The sequence below is a fragment of the Eubalaena glacialis genome, chromosome 1 (assembly GCF_028564815.1).
Source record: "Eubalaena glacialis isolate mEubGla1 chromosome 1, mEubGla1.1.hap2.+ XY, whole genome shotgun sequence".
Taxonomy (NCBI): Eukaryota; Metazoa; Chordata; class Mammalia; order Artiodactyla; family Balaenidae; genus Eubalaena; species Eubalaena glacialis.
Window position 1 is genome coordinate 211,698,662 of NC_083716.1, and position 22,166 is coordinate 211,720,827.

The following is a 22,166-nucleotide window of genomic DNA, read 5'->3' on the forward strand; positions in this document are numbered from 1 at the left end:
CCTCTCACCTTCCCAATACCTATACTGGACAGCCATTGCTACAGCCTGTATTTTATAGAGAGAAACAGAAAGAATGTGCAGTAATCCCACAAACCATGATGCAATGAGAATCCAAGTGTCTAATGCCCCCATTATATTTTTCTGCCCTTCTGGTCACATTTAACGAAGTAATTTGATGAAAACATGCTTGGAACCAAGTCCAGTTCAACAAGTATATTAACATTATAAATAAGCAGAAAACAAAACACAAATGGAGATAATATACCCTTTACGTCAGTCAGGTTGTTTTCTATTTCATGTGTATGAATGTCTGAAATTGCAACTATAAGTCCCTAGTATATTGACATGAAGTATGCTTGAAAACTTCTGATGAGTAAATCAATCTATCAATCAGCTAACGTTTGTTGAATGTCTACTATTAGGTGCAGCAGGAGATGAAAGATAATAAGAGAAATAGATTAACCCTAACTTACATTTAATGGCAAATGGGAGAAACTAAATACTTTAAAGATCAAGAATGAAAGCATTCTCCCCTTCTTCCTTATCAAGAGAACTCGATTCTATTTGGGATGGCAAAGTAGCCAGTTAAAAATCCTCCCCTCTTCCAGATTTCCTTATGGTTAGAGGCGGCCATGGAAATCAGTGCTGGTTGATTGCAAATGAGAGCAAAACTCACAGGGTGGACCGTCCACGGTACAATCTCCGCAGGTCTCATCCCGCCCCTTTATCTTGCCTGGAGCATGAACACGATGCTCGTGGTGGAGGCAAGGTGACCATGGAACATAGGAAGGAACCCAGGTCCTCAGTGACTTCCTCAGGCACCAGCACCTGCTCTGGGCTGCCCCTCCCAGATTCTTCATCACATGCATCATTGTCTAAGCCAAAGAAGCCAGGGCTTTCTTCCATGCAGCTGAACATAAGCCTGAATGATGGTAACTGCTTATTGGGTCTGTACATCCTCTCCCCTCACTGCTTTTGAGGAGCACATGTCTTCTAATTTCTGCCTATATGGCCACAGGCAGAGATATGAGAGGGAAAAAACTAAAAGAAATACAATAAAACATTACTAATTGCATGTGATGTAACTTTTACAGGTTTGATTATTTGGGGAAATTATTTGGAAGGAAAATGGTAGATTTATTATAACATTTTTTTTCCTGCAATGTCCCCCATCTGTTTAATTTTTACACCTCTTCTTGATGAAATCACTGTTCGTGCTGTTTTCCTCTTCAAGTTTCTTTACTTTGAGGCCTTTGAACGATCTCCCACTAGACTTTTCCAGTCAATTTTAATAACTATTTCTTGCTCCAGCACTAAACTACCATGCTATCTAGGATATTCAAGACCATGATAGATTTGAAAGATTACACAATTTATTCTTACAGTTGAAAACTTTAACACTCCTAAATCATAGCTGTTCCATTAAAAGGTTTTCACATAACTTCTAAATTCACTGAAATGACTGCTCAAAAATTATTGTTAAAGGAAAGGAATCAACACGTTCTTTCAGATGCTTAAATAGTATCCTAGGCATCACTTTGTTAGCCTTAGACTCATATAGCAGAAACAAAAATATTTAAACCAAGCCCAATATTTTTTAACACTTTATGTATTTTTTAACTTCACAGAGGCTTAAAAAGGTTTTTTTAAAAATCTTACAAAAAGTTGATATGTCAAGATATGTCAGTACGTATTCTGCTAAATCTACAGTCACTTATTCATGTATCTCAAGTAAAAATACCACCTCAATTTGTTTAATTGCCTCATTATTGAGAGAAAAGTTGGTTTGCGATTAGTAGCTATCAGGATGACTGCTTTATTTACCCCAAATATCAATACTCTTCACCTTTTAGTGTGTGAACCTAACTTTTAACTTGGTCATAGGAAAAAAATATTCCAAAATAAACTTACTAAATGAAGAATCCAACTCAGAAAAATTTGCCTGGCATTTATTCAAGTTCTACAAACTCATAAATAACTAGGAGATGAAGTTTGGGGCTGATGAATCACTGCATAACATGGTACGTTTATTTTCTAGGACAGTCTCTGGGTTTCAGATGCCTCAATCAGGTACATCTATTAAATGCAAATGACTGCACCAGCCAGGTGGCTCCGATACTTCCTTTCCTCTCCACTGCCGTTATTTGGGACTTCTCTCTCCTTCTGTCTCTCCTCTCCCCTCCACCTTCTCAACTATTACCCTTGTGATATTGCAGGATAAATCTGTAGGGCAATAGAGGAGGAAGGAAAGGAAAATGTCAGGGAGGAAGAAAGGTAAAACTTCATCACCCATTTCTTCTGCCCCTTCTGTACCTTATAACTTCTTACCTTGTCTGCTGGGGGCAGGGGTGTTTGGGGAACCCTCCTACCACAGCACAAAAGATCCTTCATGATCTGGCTCTTGCCTTTTCTAATGTAATGTAATGGCCTCAATAGACTAATTCCCAGGAGGAACCCTACCCAGCTCAGTTTGAGCATCAGTCTGGTGTGCATTAGGCTCCTCCCTAAGCACTCAGGATGTTCATTCTTCCTGTGTACTCTTTCCCCATTTAACATCTTCCTCTCTACACGGTGAGCAACTTGTGAGCAAAAAATGTCTTTCACCTGTATTTTCAGGGCCTAGCAGCCTTGCTCAGTGACTGGTTCAAAAACACCAGCGGTGCTCAAAAAAATATTTGTTGTATCATGTATGAGTGGCCCCAGAACTTTTCCAATTGCCTCATCCCAGAGCCCCTGCTTTGGCCTTCCCCCAACTTTCTCCCACCAGAAGTTACTCTTCCTTGGTAAGGAAGGAAGTTAAAATTAACTGAGCTTATCAACTATGCTCCAATATAAAATAAAAAATTTTAAATATTAACTGAGCTGCTCTCCTGAAATGGAAACGAAGCTACTTAGGTCTTTTTGCTAGCCTGAAATCCAGAGTTATCAACTATATGTACCTTTGTCTCTACAAGGAAAAAAAAAAAAAGAGGTGGCAGCGTGTCACTGGAGAGGCCCAGACTTTCATTAAATGGGTGGGACTTTTTAAAAGAAAAAAGGTGAAGATATAATTATAGATAATAACAGCCAACATTCAGTCAGCCTTTATCCTGTCTAGATACTATTGTAAATACACTGCATCTGCTGTAACCTTTCACCCTTGAATCAACTCCATGAGGTCTTGACGTTCTCCCTGAGTTAGAATACAGAACACTTTCTCTAATCCATTAATATCCATTCAACAGAGCATTACCAGGCCTTTAAAATAGTTAAGTATATGTATGTGGAATCTAGAAAAACCAAACTCATAGAAACAGAGAACAGGCAGGGATTGGGGAGTTGGCAAAATGGGTGAAGCGAGTCAAAGGGTACCAACTTCCAGTTATAAGATAAATAAGTCCTGGAGATGTAGTGTACAACTTGGTGACTATGTGTGTGTGTGTGTATATATATATATATATATATATATATATATATATATATATATATATACATATGCACACGCATACTGTATTGTGTATTTGAAAGTTGTCAAGAGAGTAGGTCTTAAAAGTTCTCATCACAAAAAAATTGTAACTATGTGTGGTGATCGATGTTAACTAGACTTATTATGGTAATCATTTCTCAATATACACATATATCAAATCATTATGTTGTACACCTTAAACTTATACAAAGTTGTGTAACAATTATATCTCAATAAAACTGGAAAAATAGAGCTACTTCCAAAAGAAAAAAAAAGTCTGAGGACTAGGTAGGATCATAAAGAAATGTGTATATAATAAGTGAGAATAGTAAGATAAAAAGCATATACAGTAAGTCCCCTACATACGAACCTTCAAGTTACGAACTTTCAAAGATGCAAATGTGCTTTGCACATCCAATCACGTAAGTTAGTTCATGTGTCTGGCGTACATTGTCATGTGCGTGCATCCTCTACAAGCGGTTATGCTTTTGTGTACTTTACTGTGCAGTACTGTATAGAGTACAGTAGTACAGTATCTTTATTTCAAGTCCAGGGTGTCCGGAAGCAAGCGTAAAAGCAGTGGTGATGTAGCTGGTACTACTGTACTTTTCAAGGTACTGTACTGTAAGATTTTAAATGTTTTCCTTATTTTTTGTGGTTTTTTAATGAATTATTTGTGTGAAAAGTATTATAAACCTATAACAGTACAGTACTATATAGCCTATTGTGTTAGTTGGGCACCTAGGCTAACTTTGTTGGACTTACAAACAAATTGTACTCACGAACTTGCTCTTGGAACGGAACTCATTTGTATGTAGGGGACTTACTGTACCCCTATAATCTATAGCCATACAAACATATCAAGGTAATAAGAACTGAAAGGAATGTCCAAAAATGAGAGCACTTGAGTTGGAATGATGAGTAGTGTCTTTTTATATGTTATTATTATTGTTTAAGACAAATTTAAATTGTAAATTTAAAACGTACTTTAATGAATTGGACCTATGTTTCAATGAATATCAGGACCAACTCATATTGGAGACTCAGAGAATTCTTAAAATTCTTAACTCTCCTTTTGCTTTTTACTTTTATCAGTGCCTTTTTCCCCAAGCCCCAAGCTGAATGCTAGTTCAGACACTGAGAAGAGTGGAGGCGGGGAAGAAAGAGAATTAACTCTTGTTGAGTTGGGTAAGAATACTGGGGGAGGGGCGGGGGGAGCAGGGGCGGGGAGCGGTAGGTATCTTAGCCTCAACTTCCATCCCTCCACCAGTTCCCACCCTATTTAATAAGACAAATGACGTTGCCTCCATCTTTTTTTAAATGGTACATAAACACATCTTCAAATCCTTCTTCCCCACCAAGTCAGCACCCTAAACCCTGCCTATAAGGAAATTCTGGAGTCAATAGTAGCAGAGTGTCCACTGTCAAGGACTCAGGAGACTCTGTGGGACTGTGGCCTTTTTCTACAGTGGCACAGAGGAGAGAAACAGGTCAGAAACAACCAGATTGTCAGTAAAAGAGAAAGTAAAAGAGGTCTTAGTAGAAAATCAGTGAGATAACTCTAAAGCTAACCAAAGATCAAGAGTTATTCCAACTCAGAGATTTGGGCTGACAGGTTTGCCCCCCCATCTCTTGGCCCCAAATTCCCAGACAATCTACCCACAGAACCACATATCCCACACTGTGCTGCCAGATATTGATCCTACGCCTGCCAAGCTTGACTGGCTCAGAAATGTGAGAATCCCCTCTCTCAAAAACCTGGCTAGAAAGGGAAGTAGAAGGTGAGTCAGGCCAAGGACGCCCAGGAGAGGATCTGTTCCTGGCTAAGTCAGAACAAACTTTCCCAGGAAACACTTTCTCAACCCTGCTGATCCGTTCCTATTGGTCAGGCAGGCTGTGAAGTTAATAGGTTTCTGTGGGCCGGGCAGATGACCTAGTCTAGGCAACTTAATTAACTGTATCCATGGGAAAACCCATGGTAAACACCAAAGAATCAATTACAAATGAGCCTTTGGAACCAAGCTGCTCCTACGTGGACCCTGACCTCATGGTCAGTGTGACGGAAGGAGTTGGGGGTGTCATTTGCCCATAGGCTTTTTGCAGTGAGTTTTCATTTTTTATTGTCATGGCCTTGTTTCCTTGCCATATTTGCTTTCCCAGCTAAATAAACGCTTAAACAAAACTTTTTAAATTCAGATTTTTAAAATAGATAAATAAAACATTACAGGTATATTTGAAGCCTCCCCAAACTCCTCCCTGATTTCATTGCCTGTCCTCATTATTCAGGGGCGACCACTGTCCTGAATTTGCGTGATGGTATATTTTCACTATGTAAGTATGTATCCATCAGCAACATGTACTTTTGTTTGGCACATTTTCAAACTTTACATAAATGTTACTCTGGACTCGCATGTCTTTTACTCAGTTTTTGCGCAACATCATTTTTGAGATTTACTCATATTAACATGGCTCTAGTGAATTCATTTCTAATTGCAGCATTCTATTACGTGAATATATCACATTACTACTATTATACTCTTCTATTACCACTACTGTTCATTTTAGTATTGAATTGTAGTATTCTGTTATATAAAGATATCATCATTTGCTTCTTAATTCTCCTGAGGAGTGGAATAGCTGGGTGGTAGAGTATGAGCATCTTTAGCTTTAAAGAGAAGTGTGGTAATGCCTAATACAGCAGTCAAGCCGATTTACAGCCGTGCTACACAGGCTGAGAGCTTCTGACGTTTCACATCCTCAGAAACACTTGATAGCGGCAGACTCTTTAATTTTTGCCCATCTGATGGAGGTGATATATAATCTCATTTTATGGCATTATCTTTATTCACAGATTGAAAACAAAATCTTTTTCAAAATGATCTTTTAGGTTAGTGGTTCTCAAAGTGTGGTCTGGGGACCCTTGGAAGATCCCTGAAACTCCTTCAGGCAGACTTTGAGGTCACAACTATTTCATAACAGCACCAAATGTTATTTGCCTTTTTAACGCTCATTCTCTCACAGGAGTATAGTGGAGTTATCCAGCGGCTACCTGAATGTGGTGCTGCACCAGACTATAGAATCATCCAGCTGTCTTCTATTAAGCCCAACATTAAGGAGATACACACAAATGTAAAGCAATGTCACTCTTCTAATTATTTTTGTCTTGGAAAAACTTATTTCCCATTAAAAAAATATGTTAACAGACAATGGGTTTATTATTGTTCTTACATAATTAATAAATATTTTTAAATATTTCAGTTTTAATTTCTAATGTGGTATCACTAGATATAACAAACATATAAACAAAAGCTCTTTGAAGCCCTCAATAACATTTACGAGCCTAAGGGGCCCTCCAGATACCAAAAAGTTTGAAAGTCCCTGTTTTAGGCCTCACCCTTTTATTGTCACTTCCCACTTAAAGCAATGACAGCTGACTTTTAGAGGGTGCTTCCTGTGATGGGCCATCATACTGAGTGCCTGAGGGTCACTTTCCCTTTAACCTTCAAGATACTATTGTACAGCAGATGCTGTGATTGGCCCCACTTGAAGGAGAGTAAGCTGAGACTTGGGGCAGTTGAGGGTCATGCCTGAGGTCAGGAAATGGGACTGAAGTCCAGCCTTGCTGCCTCCAGAGGCCTCCCTGCCCTTTACCATCACAGCTACTGTCCTCCCTCCTTACCCCTCCAGCTTTCTTCTGAGTCATCCTCTGAGTCAGCCATCTTGAAACTATCTACTCATCTTTGAATCATCCTCTCCTTTTTCCTCGAAATGATCTGAATCCCCTTCCCAAGGCAGCAGAGGGGCCAGAGGCTCTGGGGCTGGCTTCCTGGAGCTGGAGCTGCAGTAAGCGTGGCCAAGCCCCAGGCTTCCAGGCAGCAGAGCCAGGAGTCAAGGCAGTTACGCAGGATGGAGACCAGGAAACAGACCCCCCCAAAGGGCTGCACTAAGAGGGAAAATATTTGCTAGATAGGTTCTGGAAGGAAAAGTTGCAGAGGCCCCAGAATAAAAAGGTAGATCTTTTTTCCTCTGGATTTCTTTGCCTCAGGCCTACAGGTGGGGAGAAAATGTTAAAATCAGACATCTGCCTATTAACCATATCCATCTCTTTTTTTTTTTTCAATATGGAATGCTTCATGAATTTACATGTCATCCTTGAGCAGGGTCCATGCTAATCTACTCTGTATGGTTCCAATTTTAGTATATGTGCTGCCGAAGCGAGCACACATAGCCATCTCTTAATCTCTTATTCCCACTCACTGATTTTCTTCATTCAGCAAATACAATGGTGTGATAAGTGGGTTGTGACGGGATAATAATACCAGCTGGCGTTTATTGGTGTGAAATTATGCAGGTGCCTAGAAATGGGGCTGAAAAGAAATGAGAGCCAGCTCATGAAGAGTTTGGATTTTACCTGGAAGGTTTAATCAAGGGAGCAACATGCTCCAATTTGCTTTTACAAAGATCCTTCCGCTGCAGAGTGGAGAATGGATTGCTGGGGAGCAGGGCAGGAGGCAGAAAACAATGAGGCCTGGAATTAGCATAGGACTAGTAGGGATGGATGAAAGCAGTGACGGAGAGGCAGGAAGCAAACATGTGAATGGTTTCTCACATGCCTAGAATTACTGCCGTAGCCTCCTAACTGGATTTCTCATCACCAAGATTTTTTTTTCCCCCTTCCAATCAACTCTGAGATTAACCTTCCTTAGATACCATTTATCCAGTTGAGGAGTACTAGATAGCCTACTGCTTAAGTGCATTGGCAGTAGGGCCAAACAGCTTGGATTCAAATCCTATCTCAGCCACTTTACAATGACCAGTTTCCTCATCTGAAAAATGAGGTCCTGAAAATGGTGTTTACACTCCAGGGTTGCTGTGAGTCAATGTATATAGAAGAACTTGTATCATTACTTGTGTATGGTAATCCTTCAATAAAAAAATAATTACTATTATGGCATTTCTCTACTCAGAAACCTTCCATAGTGGAGAGGGGCAAGGTAGGGATATGGGATTAAGAGATACAAACTACTATGGATAAAATAGACAGCAACAAAAATATATTGTACAGCACAGGGAATGATAGCCATTATTTTATAATAACTTTTAATGAAGTATAATCTATAAAAATACTGAATCACTATGCTATGCACCTGAAACTAAAATAATATTGTAAATCAACTATAATTTTAAAAAAAGAAACCTTCCATAGAAAACCTTTTATTTCCATTGGCTAGAATGCCAAGGCCTGCCTCTCCAGATCCTTCATAATACAGGCCCACTACACCGCTCAGCCTCATCTAATGCTATTCCTCCAAATATGTTCCCCAAATATACCAGATACAGCACATCTGTGCCTTGGTCATGCAGTTTCCCTCATTTCAAATGCCTTTCTTTTTCCCATCTATCCTCCCAATCTATCTGTCCCTTAAATGCTCATCACCACTTCCAGAATAATGATTCCAAATGCAGTGACCAGTGACCATACCCTGTGAAATCATTTTCCCCCAAGCAGGACAGCATGTCATTCCAACCAGGAGGCTATCATTCCAAATAACTCACAAAGCCACTCACACTCCTGCCTGTCACTGCTATCTAAATGCTAAGCACTCACAGAAGGCCCAGAGCATAAACCTGTCTTTCCCATGCTTCGTGGAGCACTATGGATGCCCCCAGAAGCCCATAAATAAAAAATAACTTTGGTACAAGTTGAGTTTTCATCAAGACTAACAGCTATGAAATATTTAAAGGCTTTTTTGGGCTATTAACCCAAACAAATGTTGTGTGTTCAAAAGAGATAGGACCAAAAATATATGAACTAATTGACCAAAATATATTTTAGGGGAAGCAAAGTCTTACCCAAAGCAGGACTTCATAAAGCGCGTGTGTCCTTCTGTGCTTCATGTCTTTTGTTTTCATGCCTTATTGAGGTGTGATTAGAAAGAAGAGCCTGTACAACATTGATAAATCTCATGTCTTTTTAACCACAAAGCTTTATAAAGATCAGCATTTGTGTTAGGCTACTTAAAATTCTCTTATATTTTCAAACATGACAGTGTAATGATAAAATCAAGTTTGCCTACAGGGAGGTTTTCCACACCTATAAGTTACTAGAAATTCTCCTTAGTTGGGAAAAATGTGTTCTAGAAACTAGAAGAATTTCTTTTTCAATGAAAAATGATAACTTCGCATTTTTTAAACCAGGAAATTGTGGGCACTTATTTGCTTTTGGCTAGAAATAAAAGATTTTTCCTAAATTGGGCCCCTCATTAACTACAATCTCTCTATAGATAGCACTCAGTTCAGTAGAGTGTGTGGAGAGACAGAGGAGAACTTCTCTCCATGTTCTCAGAGACATTCAGAGAGATTAAGAGTGGGAGAGTGCATCAAAGTGGTACCAAGTACCAGACCTCAGAAAACATTTACTTTTTATTGATTCCCTTATTCAACCAACATTTACTGAGCCCCTGATTTTTACTGGGCTGCATAGCCTTGCCCCAGCAGCAGTTTACAAAATATTTTGAGACATAAGACGCAAATGTTCAGCCCCTGCACTGACCCAGTAGGCAGCTACATCTATGGAGTGTAGGAAGCCAGCTACTGGGGAGTGAGAAGGAGGTGGTAGTGGTTGGGGGACCCTGTGTACTACATCCATGCTTCCCCTGCTCCACCATGATGGCCCAGTCTATATGGTTTGGTTTCTGACTAAGTTTCCTAGATTCTTAACTTCTCAATATTTTCTCCTTGAGAATATCCCTTCTGGAGCTGAAATATTTCCATGAATTCTAGCCTGCTTAGATAAGCCCTGTCAATGCCAAAAACTGGCTCTTATTTCCTGAGCTGCTGGCCAGTGCCAAGTTGTGAGTAGACTTGTCATCTAAACTTGCCTGATCATGAAGAATCACCTTGGGCACTTGTCAAAATGATAGATTCCTAGTCCCTGACCCCAGCCTATTTGAATCAGAAACTCTGGGGGAAGGGAGGCTTTCTAGATGAGGAAACTGAGGTTCAGAGAGGTGAAATTATAGACTCAAATCCACACATGTGAGTGCAGAGCCAGGAACAAACCCAGTTATGTTCAGTCCAACCTTTTCTGGTGTTATGATTAGACATATGAGAGGGTATAGGGCCATAGTTGCTTCAGCCCCACCCCCTTTCTTCAATCACAGCCTCCTTATTCCATTTCCTGGAGTCATACACTTTCTCAGTTTCTTCAAGAATGTAATCCTCTGTCACAAACGCCAACACCCACGATAGACAGAAGGGTGCAGTGAATGACTGAAGCAGGCTATGGCAGTGCAGATATAGCATCCGTGGAAGGCAGGGATCCTACAGGAAACTAAGGTCCTTTCATGGCCAAGCTACTAACTACCGGTACTACTCAGCTCCTACCAGCTGTTTGCCAGTGAGAATGTAGGCCCAGCTTCACTGAAAGATCTAGATTTTTTAGGTAAAATCTCAAAATGTCACCCCCATGATCATATTTACACTATATAACACTACGTCTTAGAGACTTGAGAGAGAAAATCTGTGGCTGGCCTTGAAGAAGCAAGGTGCTATGATATGAACTGCCTGTGGAGAGGGCCACATGGCAGGAAGCTGCAGGCAGCTTCTGGGAGCAGAGGGCTTCAGTCCTATAACCGTAAGGAACTGAATCCTGCCAACAACCATGGGAGCTTGGAAGAAGATCCCAAGTTCCAGAAAGGAATGCAGCCCAGCCAGCATTTTGATTGCAGCTTTGTAACCTTGACCAGAGGACCAAGCTAAGCCATCCTTGGGCTCCTGACCTACAGAAACTGTGAGATAATAAATGTGTGCTGTTTTAAGCTACTACAGTTGTGGTAATTTCTTATACAGCAATAGAAAACCAATAAACCTTCCTAGGCCTGCCCTTCTCAGAGAGCCCTTCAAACTCCAGAGGTTCCCTCTCTCCATCTAGCATCTACATTTCCATCCCCAACTGCCCTGATCTCAGCTAGCTGTCAAGAGAGAAAGTAATCTGGCAAACTGATTTACCATTTATTATTTACCTACCCCTTTGCATTTTGTAAGAGAGGGCTTGGAGAGGTATGGCTAAATCAAATGCATGATTGATTCAAAATGATGGAATTTCAGAAAATGATGCAGAAAAGTAGAAGTAATTTGGTGCCTGGAGATTGTCCCAGCGGGCCTCAAGCCATACCATAGTGCTTACCTAGAAGAACACAATCAGCCCAGACAAAAACACTCTAAATGGGACCAGGAGCCAGAAACTGCATTGCCGCTTACTAGAAAGATTAATTGGAGAAAGCTTTAGTTTTCTTCTCTGTCACATAGGGCTGAGACCAGGGTACCCTGCCTGCCTCAAAAGACTATTGTGAGGATCATGCCAGTTGGCATATGTGTGTGAGATAATAGAAAATATATTAGTCTCTGCCCCCAGTTACTGGCACAGAGCTCCTGAACCCCTTGTAATTTCCTGGGTGATAGGAGTGTCTTTTGTTCTAATGAGGTGACTCTGGGTGGGCTCCTGGATGAGGGCTAGTCACTGGAAAGACCAAGCCGTGATTAGAAGCTTGGAATTTTCAGCCCACCCCCCATTCTCTTGAGAAGAAAGAAGGGCTGGAAATGGAGTTAATAATTGATCATGCCTACGTGATGAAGCCTCCACAAAAATCCCAGTAGTATGGAGTTCAGAGAGCTTCCAGGTTGGTGACATACCCCAACTCCATGGGGTCAGAAGTTCCTGTGCTTGGGACCCTCTCAGACCTCGATCTATGTATCTTTTCATCTGGCTGTCCATCTGTATCCTTTGTCATACCTTTTAATAAACTAGTAATTATAAGTGATTCCCTGAGTTCTGTGAGCAGCTCTAGCAAATCAATGGAACCCAAAGAAGGGGTTGTGGGAACCTCTGACTTACAGCCAAATCTGACAGAAGCTGTGGGTGAGCTGGGCACCTACTACTTGTGATTGGCATCTGAAGTGGGGGTGTGGGGTACAGTCTTGTGGGACTGAGCTCTTAACCTGTGGGATCTGATACTGTCTCCAGGTAGCTAGTATCAGAATTGAGTTACATTGTAGAACACCCAGGTGGTATCAGAGAAATCCTTGGTGGGGAGAAAAAACCCACATGTCTGGTGACCAGAAGTGTCAGAAGTGTTGTGAATGTGATAGCCTTATGAGAGTAAAGGAAAAACATAGGGAGGGAAAGACTGGGTTTTTCTACTTAATGTGAAAGCACTCTGTAAGTAAAAAATATATTCACAAAAATAGGTTGAAGTGATGAAGCAATCACAGATAATTTAAGCCAAAAATATTCCAGCGCACACATTGTGATTTCAGGCCTGCAGCTTCAGTGCTGATCTTGCCCATGTCTGTTGTCAGGCTTCCATTTCCTTGCCACCTCTTGGTTTCAGCCAGAGGCTGATGTTCACTTCTCCCAGCTCGCATGCTGCTGACAAGGGCCGGGGAGGGACTGAGATGACGGTCCTCTCACATCCCAGCATATGATTAACATGGGAGGAAGAGGCCTCCAGGAAGGTCACACAGATGTCTGGGGAGCCCCCCACCACCAGAGCAAAAATAGCCCCATCAAACTCCCCAGGCTCCAAAAACAAAATCACCCCTAGTGAGACTGAGACTGCTGAGTCCTTCACACCCATGCAGTCAAGCCCATGAGAGTTCTAGAACTTTGTCTCATCCAGCAGGGCTCCACTGTGTCCAAATCCATGTTTCAAATGGCAGGAGCAAGCAACCACTTTCTTCTGATGTCTATATGGCTTATAGTGAAACCTACACCAGGCAGAGTTTTATTAGATTTAAATGGACTAGAAAAAGAGTGAGGAGAAAAGGAAGAAGATGATTTATCCTCCTTATAGTCAAACAAACATAGAAAAACACATGAGAAGAAATAACAGCTTCCCAATTTAAAGCCAGGGGTTGAAGTCAAGGATCACATGACTGATTGGAGGAGTGAAAAAACTCTCATTCTGGGGCCTCCCTGGTGGCGCAGTGGTTGAGAATCTGCCTGCCAATGCAGGGGACACGGGTTCGAGCCCTGGTCTGGGAAGATCCCACATGCCGCGGAGCAACTGGGCCCGTGAGCCACAACAACTGAGCCTGCGCGTCTGGAGCCTGTGCTCCGCAACGGGAGAGGCTGCGACAGTGAGAGGCCCGCACACCGCGATGAAGACTGGCCCCCGCTCGCGGCAACTAGAGAAAGCCCTCGCACAGAAACGAAGACCCAACACAGCCAAAAATAAATAAATTAATTAATTAAAAAAAAAACTCTCATTCTGGAACTAAACTAAATTATTAAATTATAGAAATTAATAATAATAATAATAAAAGAGCCATAACAATACCAAACATTTACTACGTTTACCCTGTGCCTGGCACTGTGCTAAATGTTTTCCAGGTATTCTCACTCAATCATCACAATGACCCTGAAGGAAAGGTACTATTCCTGTTCCAATTTAACAGATGAAGAAACCAAGGCTTGGTGAAGTTAAGTAATTTATACAAGGCCATGCAACTAGCAAATGATAGAGCTAGTTCTTGAAGCCAGCTTTGTCGGCCTCCAAAGCCTGTGCTCTTAATCATTATGCCATCTTGCACCCCGAGAATGGATATGCACAACTGTGTCCCCACTCCCCATAAGGGCCAAGAATGCTGACCGCAAATCTGCACCCCCTACAAGCTCGTGGTACTCCCTCCTCCCACACTTGCTCTTCCAAGAGCCTCACCAAACATGCCTGAAGATGGGATTCTCTCCCCAAACCTCAAAATGACCCTCCCCTCTTCAGAAAAAGAGATAATACGCCCCACACAAGAGCTGTCAATCTTAACATCAGCATCAACATCACTGGTACTTTTTCTTCTCTAGAAATAAAATATTAATTTTATTAATATTTTAAATTTGTAAACAATAGAGAATGTGAAGCTAATATGTTTACAGTAGCATTGAAGAAAAAAGCATGGGTTAAAAATTATCGAATGTTTGCAACCTGAAATTAATATTCAGTGCATTGGGAGAATGCAAAGCTTAGACAGAAATGAGAGTGAAAGCAGTAATTAAGAGCAATGGTAGCCTCTGTGTGGCAGAGGAGATAATCATTTAGATGGGCACATGGAAGCCAAGAAAGGTCAGTGCTAGCTTCAATGCTGCATTCTCAGAGCCACTCTTCCACAAAACAGATCTAGTCTTTCGTGCTATAGAGAGTTGCATGGAAGACAGTTCGGAGGTATATGTAATTATAAAGAAGGAGGGGAGGAAGGAAAATCAGAAGGGTGGAATAAGAGGAGGAGGAAGAAAGAAGAAAAAAGAAGAAAACAAAAACGTGGACTCTGAGTTAAATCCAACATGGGCAAATAAAATCAGTATAACAACAACAAAAAGCTTTTCAAGTTTCCAGATATAAAACCTCATGAAATCTAGATATTAAAAAATACAAAATAGGGAGTTCCCTGGTTGCCTAGTGGTTAGGATTCCAGGCTTTCACTGCCGTGGCCAGGCTTCAATCCCTGGTTGGGGATCTGAGATCCTGCAAACCGTGTGGTGCTGACCAAAAAAAAAAAAAAAAAAAATACAAAACAAAAAATATTGGTTATTTTTATATATTGGAATTCTTGGTATCAGAACTTGGCCTGAGTTCAGGAAATAGCATTGTTTAAGGCCACAGGAAGGAGTGGAAGAGCATGGTAACAGAGAATATTATTTTGGATGATATTTGTCCTATATAGGTAAACTAAATAGCAGTTTTCCAATTTTTGGTTTTCATAATAATAGCTGTTATTCACTGAGTGCCTTGTGTACCCAACTCTGTGCTAAACACTATTTGTAGTACTCTATTTAATCTTCCCAACAGGCCTACCAGATAACTATAATTACCCTCATTTGTACATGAGAAAACTGAAAATGAGAGAGGCTAAGTTGCTCAAAGATACACTGGAAGTAAGAGGCAGAGTTGCTCATCAATGCCAGCTCCATGTGACTAGACTACCCTCAAACCTGTTCCAGGGCTTCCCTGGTGGCGCAGTGGTTGAGAATCTGCCTGCCAATGCAGGGGACACGGGTTCGAGCCCTGGTCTGGGAAGATCCCACATGCCACGGAGCAACTAGGCCCGTGAGCCACAACTACTGAGCCTGTGCGTCTGGAGTCTGTGCCCCGCAACAAGAGAAGCCACGACAGTGAAAGGCCTGCGCACCGCGATGAAGAGGGGCCCCCGCTTGCCGCAACTAGAGAAAGCCCTCGCACAGAAACGAAGACCCAACACAGCCAAAAATAAATTTATTAAATTAAAAAAAAAAAACCTGTTCCATCATAAGCATCATCATCATCACCAAAAGCAACACTTATTGAGCAATTTACATAGAGTACCATTTTTAATCCCCACCTCAACTACTGTTATTCCCATTTTACAGGAGGAGAAACTGGGGCTCAAAGAGATTAAATAATACCCGAGGCCACCTAGCTAGTAAGGTGGTGAAATTGGGATAGAAACTCAGACAAGCTGACTCTGTATATTAAACCAGTGTGTGTTTCAATGTTCTGTGCATTTCAGAAATATGACTAACAATTTAAAACATTCCTATACAAATAACATAGAACTAGTGTTACAATAAATGTTATTAAGTGGCTTGCTCTACTGCACTCTGAATGTGAGAATTAGCATCAAAATCAAGTCAAAGTCAGTTACAGGTAACTTAATGCAGAGACCTGTTGGCTGTGTATTTATTTTCATTTTTCTCATTTTGATGGAAATATGCTGTAATAAGTTAATTGTAATAAATCACATTAATAGTTTATTGGAGTTAGAAATAAAAGAGTTGATGCTTAGTCTACTATCTTTCTAAAGCAACAGTGAATTAGCAAATTAAGAAAAATATTCTAAACAGAAAACACTAAAGGAGGTGCCTGGAAACCATTTTCTTCTACAGGATTTGAGGCATACTAGACCTGGGCTATTAGGTCTTGGAAACTAATTGGGACTTTAGGTATATTTGTCTGGCAATAAACAGGAAAAATGAACTTTGAGGAGTTCAGCTAATCTCTCCTTTTCCACTCTCTTCCTACACTTTAACTTTCACAGTAAATTGGTTAAGTTATAGGTATCTAACAACTGAGAGGTACTCTAGAAAAACACATTTTATAAAACATGAATTAGACAGGATAAGATAGACTATGTTACATTAAAACATGAGCCAGTGACTTAACTCAAGAAAGTTTAATTTCTTGCTCACACAGGGTGCTATGTCAATTAGGCAACTCCCCAGAGCATCTGTCCTTCATTTGGGGACTCAGTAATCTAGGCTGCTTCCACTGAATGGTTTTGCTATGTCAGGACATGGCCTTCAAGATCACAGCAGCAGAGAAAGAGGGAGAGAGGGAAGCTGAAGGATCATACACGAGCTCTTAAATGCTTTGGTTGAGAAATGGTACATGTTGCTCCGCTTACAGTTCAGTGGCCATTCTGCTTACAGGCTCATGACCAAGAGGGCCTGGAAAAGTAGCAAGTACATGCATAGTTGGTAGGTAATAAATGTCTCTGATATAGAGCATTATATACATGTTTTCTTAATACTTCTACTACCACTACTATTAATACTAGTACTACAACTAATAATAATACCATATGTTTGTCACAGCTAAAGTTTGTGTTATTCATTTTTTTCAAGGAACAAACTGTTAGTTTTATTAATCAATTCCACTAAGGTTATTTTGCTTCATTAATTTTGTTTTTATCTTTAACCTGATGTGAATATTTCTACTCTTTAAGATTTCTTTTTGTATCTTCTTGAGCTGGGTATTTTATTTTCAATCTTTTTTATTTTCTAACAAAAGCTTAAGGCTATAAATTTCCCTCTGGCTACTTTTTATAATTTTGGTACGTACTACTTTTTTTTTTCTTTTTTCTGGCTGCATTGGGTCTTCATTGCTGTGCACGGGCTTTCTCTAGTTGTGGCGAGCAGGGGCTACTCTTCGTCTCTTCGTTGCAGTGCACGGGCTTCTCATTGTGGTGGCTTCTCTTGCTGCAGAGCACAGGCTCTAGGCGCGTGGGCTTCAGTAGTTGCAGCACACGGGCTCAGTAGTTGTGGCACACGGGCCCTAGAGAGTGCGGGCTTCAGTAGTTGCAGCACGTGGGCTCAGTAGTTGCAGTGCATGGGCTCTCAGGCACACGGGCTTCATTAGTTGCGGCACCGTAGTTGCAGCACTCGGGCTCCAGTAGTTGTGGCACACGGGCTCAGTAGCTGTGGCGCATGGGCTTAGTTGCTCTGCGGCATGAGGGATCTTCCCGGAACTGGGATCAAATGCATGTCCCCTGCACTGGCAGGCAGATTCCTAACCACCGCGCCACCAGGGAAGTCCCGATATGTACTACTTTCACTGTGGTTTCATTCTGAATATTTTGCAATTTTACTCTGAATCCCTTTTCATCCAGAAAATTAACTATTTAGGAATGTGCTTTGTTAATTTCCAAATGTATAGATTTTGAGTAGCTCTCTTTTATTGTTGTTATTGTTAATTTCTACCTGTATTACATTGCAATCAACTAATGGTACCACCTCCATGATATCAAATGTTTAACTTGTTGAAATTTCTTTGGCCTGTTTTTTTACTATATTTATCTCATTCTCTAAAACAAGGTAAAGAATTACCTAGGGAGTTTTTACAAAATAACCTATAGCCAAATGTTTCTCCAGACTACTGAATCAGGATCTCCAGGGGCAGGTCCAGGCATTGTATTTTTACCTGCCCATTCATACCCACGACAGCAATGTCTCTCACTCACACCACTGGTTGAAAACCTCTACTCCAACTATCCTATAGATTTGGAGTTTGAGGAATTGGTAGATTGGGGAAAGATTGCAGGAGGTGCAGATTAGCTGGTAGTAGAGATGAAGAAATCTGCTTGGTCATATTAAGTAACTGTATCTTTTTCATCTTTGTATCTCACTTATCTTTATATGCGCAATGCCTGGCACAGAGAAGGCACTAATAAATGTAGACGATTAGATGAATAGGAGTTACCTATGCAACTATGAGCATCATATAATAATAGCTAAAGATCTGTATAACAGAAATTAAAACCCTATTTCATGTCCTGAAATATCAATGGCTTGTGAGAAGGTGTGACATTTATACTACTTTTGCATCTTCTCCCTATGTACAATGTTGAGTATATGATAAACAATTCATAAATACATCTTAAATGTAATTTATGAGCATGTGTATTAGTTTCATATTGCCACTGGAGCAAATTACCACAGACTTACTGACCTAAAACAACACAAATTTATTACCTTAGAGTTCTAGAAGTCAGAAGTTCAAAATGGGTCTCACTGGGCTAACCAAGGTTTTGGAAGGGCTGCATTCCTTTCTGGAGGCTCTAGGAGAGAATCCGTTTTCTTGCCTTTTCCAGCTTCTAGAGGCTGCCACCTTCCTTAGCTTGTGACTCCCTTCCATTTTCAAAGCCAGCAACGGCAGGTCTTTCTCACAATGCCATTTCTCTTTTTCTAAATTTTTTGCCTCTGCCTTGCCCATTTAAGGATTCTTGTGATTACTTTTGGCCTACCAGATAATCCAGGATAATCTTAGTTTAAAGTCAGCTGATTAGCAACTTTAATTCCATCTACAACCTTAATTCCCCTTGCCATGTAACATAACATATTCATAGGTTCTGTGAATTCAGACATGTACTTCTTTTGGTGCGGGGGCAGGGGGGGCATTATTCTCTCTAACAAAGCATGTAAGACCCAAAAAACAGAAAAAGGAAGAATAGAGGAAGAAATGACAAGGAATAAACAAAATGGAGTGGTAACATTAAGAACAGTAATAAGATTACAAATATATAAGAATTAGTGCATTAAACTATAAGAATCTGGAACAAAGCAAAAAAAAAATCTCTATTCAATACTATTAGTTAATTCCAAGCACACACACACACACACACACACACACACACACACACAGAGTAATGGCTTGGTTGGCTGATGCCACAGCTAGGATATTACTGTTTACTAATTACACAAACTAAACAAGAAATAAATGACATGTTTGCTAGTTATTTAACTTTTGTAGAAAAAGTTCCCAAATGCCTTTTTTCCTGGTAAAGGATTTTTTTCTTGCCCCCTCCATTCCAGTTCACCTCTAACACTTCTGGAAAAGTTCTAGGAGGATGGATAAAACTCTTAATATTTGCCTACCCAGCTTAATCCGTCACAGTGCCAGGATGGATGGTGACCGTGCAAGTGCACTCTGGAGACAGAGCACCGCTGGCCTGAATTAGAGGCAAAGGCTGATCGACATCGCCCCCTTGTGCAGAGAGGTGGAGAAATCATTTCCTCTGGCTGCCCAATTGGTTTGCTGGAAGAAATTTCTTGGCTAAAACTCCATGGAAAATGGCTGTTTGGAGAGTGAAATTCCCCCAGAGGTTTTATTTTTTTTAACATCTTTATTGGAGTATAATTGCTTTACAATGGTGTTAGTTTCTGCTGTATAATAAAAGTGAATCATCTGTACATATACATATATCCCCATATCTCCTCCCTCTTGCGTCTCCCTCTCACCTTCCCTATCCCACCTCTCTAGGTGGTCACAAAGCACCGAGCTGATCTCCCTGTGCTATGTGGCTGCTTCCCACTAGCTATCTATTTTACGTTTGGTAGTGTATATATGTCCATGCCACTCTCTCACTTTGTCCCAGATTACCCTTCCCCCTCCCCATGTCCTCAAGTCCATTCTCTATGTCTGCATCTTTATTCCTGTCCTGCCTCTAGGTTCTTCATGACCATTTTTTTTTTGATTCCATATATATGTGTTAGCATACGGTATTTATTTTTCTCTCTCTGACTTACTTCACTCTGTATGACAGACTCTAGGTCCATCCACCTCACTACAAATAACTCAATTTTGTTTCTTTTTATGGCTGAGTAATATTCCATTGTATATATGCACCACAGCTTCTTTATCCATTCATCTGTCGATGGACACTTAGGTTGCTTCCATGTCCTGGCTATTGTAAAGAGTGCTGCAATGAACATTGTGGTACATGACTCTTTTTGAATAATGGTTTTCTCAGGGTATATGCCCAGTAGTGGGATTGCTGGGTCGTATGGTAGTTCTATTTTTAGTTTTTTGAGGAAACTCCATACCGTTCTCCATAGTGGCTGTATCAATTTACATTCCCTCCAACAGTGCAAGAGGGTTCCCTTTTCTCCACACCCTCTCCCCAGAGAGAATCAACTTTTTGATTTTAGAATCAACTTTTTTTCATCATTTTAAACCTTACTGGGAAATCTCTCTAAAATATATTACACTTAAAGAATAATCATACTGAGTCAATACTGCGTGAAAGAATATAACAGCATAAAATAAATTATTCATTCCCTTGCCTTGTAAAGAGCACTCTGAATGCAATTTTAACAATTCTTTTTGGCTGTGAACCTCAGTCCATTTACTGTCCCATAGAGTAGATAGAACACAATATTCTTTTGCATGTTTATGACATTTTTTAAAGGTTTTTTTTTCCTTATTGTTATTTGGTTTTTTTGCCTCCTCTGTTGCTTTTCAGCGGTCACTTTTTGATTTTGAGTTTGTCAGTGTGGCTTCCTTAGCAGCTTCCTTCCCTTTCTCGTTTGCTGTGGAAATAGTAACTAGGATACCACACTGGTTAGAATTTAAGTAAAAGGAGGTTAAATAGGCTCCCAGTAAAGCCCTCTCTTACAAGTGAAATGTGTGAGATTTAAGACAAAACCAGAGTGACACTTCACACAGCACTGCCCATTCCATTGGATTTTGTGACTGTTTGACATCTATTTGGCTACTTAGAAGCTATTTTTACCTCTTTTCTATTTTTATTCTGAATAGGTTAGTCTGAAATAGTTGTGCTTTGGCAAGATGAAATATTGCTATATTTTTCAAGGTGCCAAAACCTTGAAATGGGATAAAATTTCCTCAGTCCTGGGACTGGAAAAAAGAAAAAAAAAAGGAAAAACCATGCGCCTTTCAATGCTTATGGCAACTTAATATAAAAGCAGGGCTGCAACTTAAATGTGCATTAATAGGAGAAAATGCAAAGAGTGGCTCATCTGTATAGCAAAATACTATGAGCTATGAACTGTGTATACCACACATACATACGCTGATTGGAAAATATGCTTGTTGATGTATTGTTTAGTTTCTATACCAACAGAAAAATGCTTGTCTCTTTGGTCCCCCAGGGGACAGTCCTGAGATATATTTCATAAGGCCAGCAGGATCTAGCACTAGTTCACTCACAGCATTGTCCCACTCAGTAATGCATCCTTACATTAGCTGTCCCTCCTTCCCTGCTTCACTCTCCCAGTCCTTACTCCTGCTCCCTGCAATCATCGCCCAAGTCACTGCACACAGCCTTTGTCTCTCAGGCTTTGCTTTTGAGAGAAGTCAGGTTAAAAAAAAAAAGACATTGTCAAGGGAAAAAATGATGCATTGAGCTGCTGCACCCATTTTGCAACCATGAGGGGAAGACCAAGAGAATGAGAGAAACTGACCCAGAACCATGGCACCATTGGGCTACAGAACCATCTACCTCTAGACATCTTGTTCCATGAAAAGAGTAAGCCCCTATTAAGTTGCTGATAGTTGGGTTTTCTGTTATTTGCAGCCAAAGTACTTCTTAGGAGTATTTTACTTAGAAGTGAAGGCAGAGGGATAAGCTCTCTGTGTGGAGAAGCCAGCAGAGGTTGGTAATGAGAGCTCCA

The 22,166-nt window shown here is 40.6% G+C and overlaps 1 long non-coding RNA gene and 1 other non-coding gene across 2 annotated transcripts in view; both read right to left on the minus strand.

Moving 5' to 3' along the window:
* LOC133088746 (uncharacterized) overlaps positions 1-22,166 on the minus strand; it is a 248,994-nt gene that overhangs the window by 200,376 nt on the left and 26,452 nt on the right. The window lies entirely within an intron of this gene.
* On the minus strand, positions 7,561-7,667 carry LOC133078972 (U6 spliceosomal RNA). The gene has a single exon (XR_009697985.1). It is a non-coding gene; the product is annotated as a U6 spliceosomal RNA (small nuclear RNA).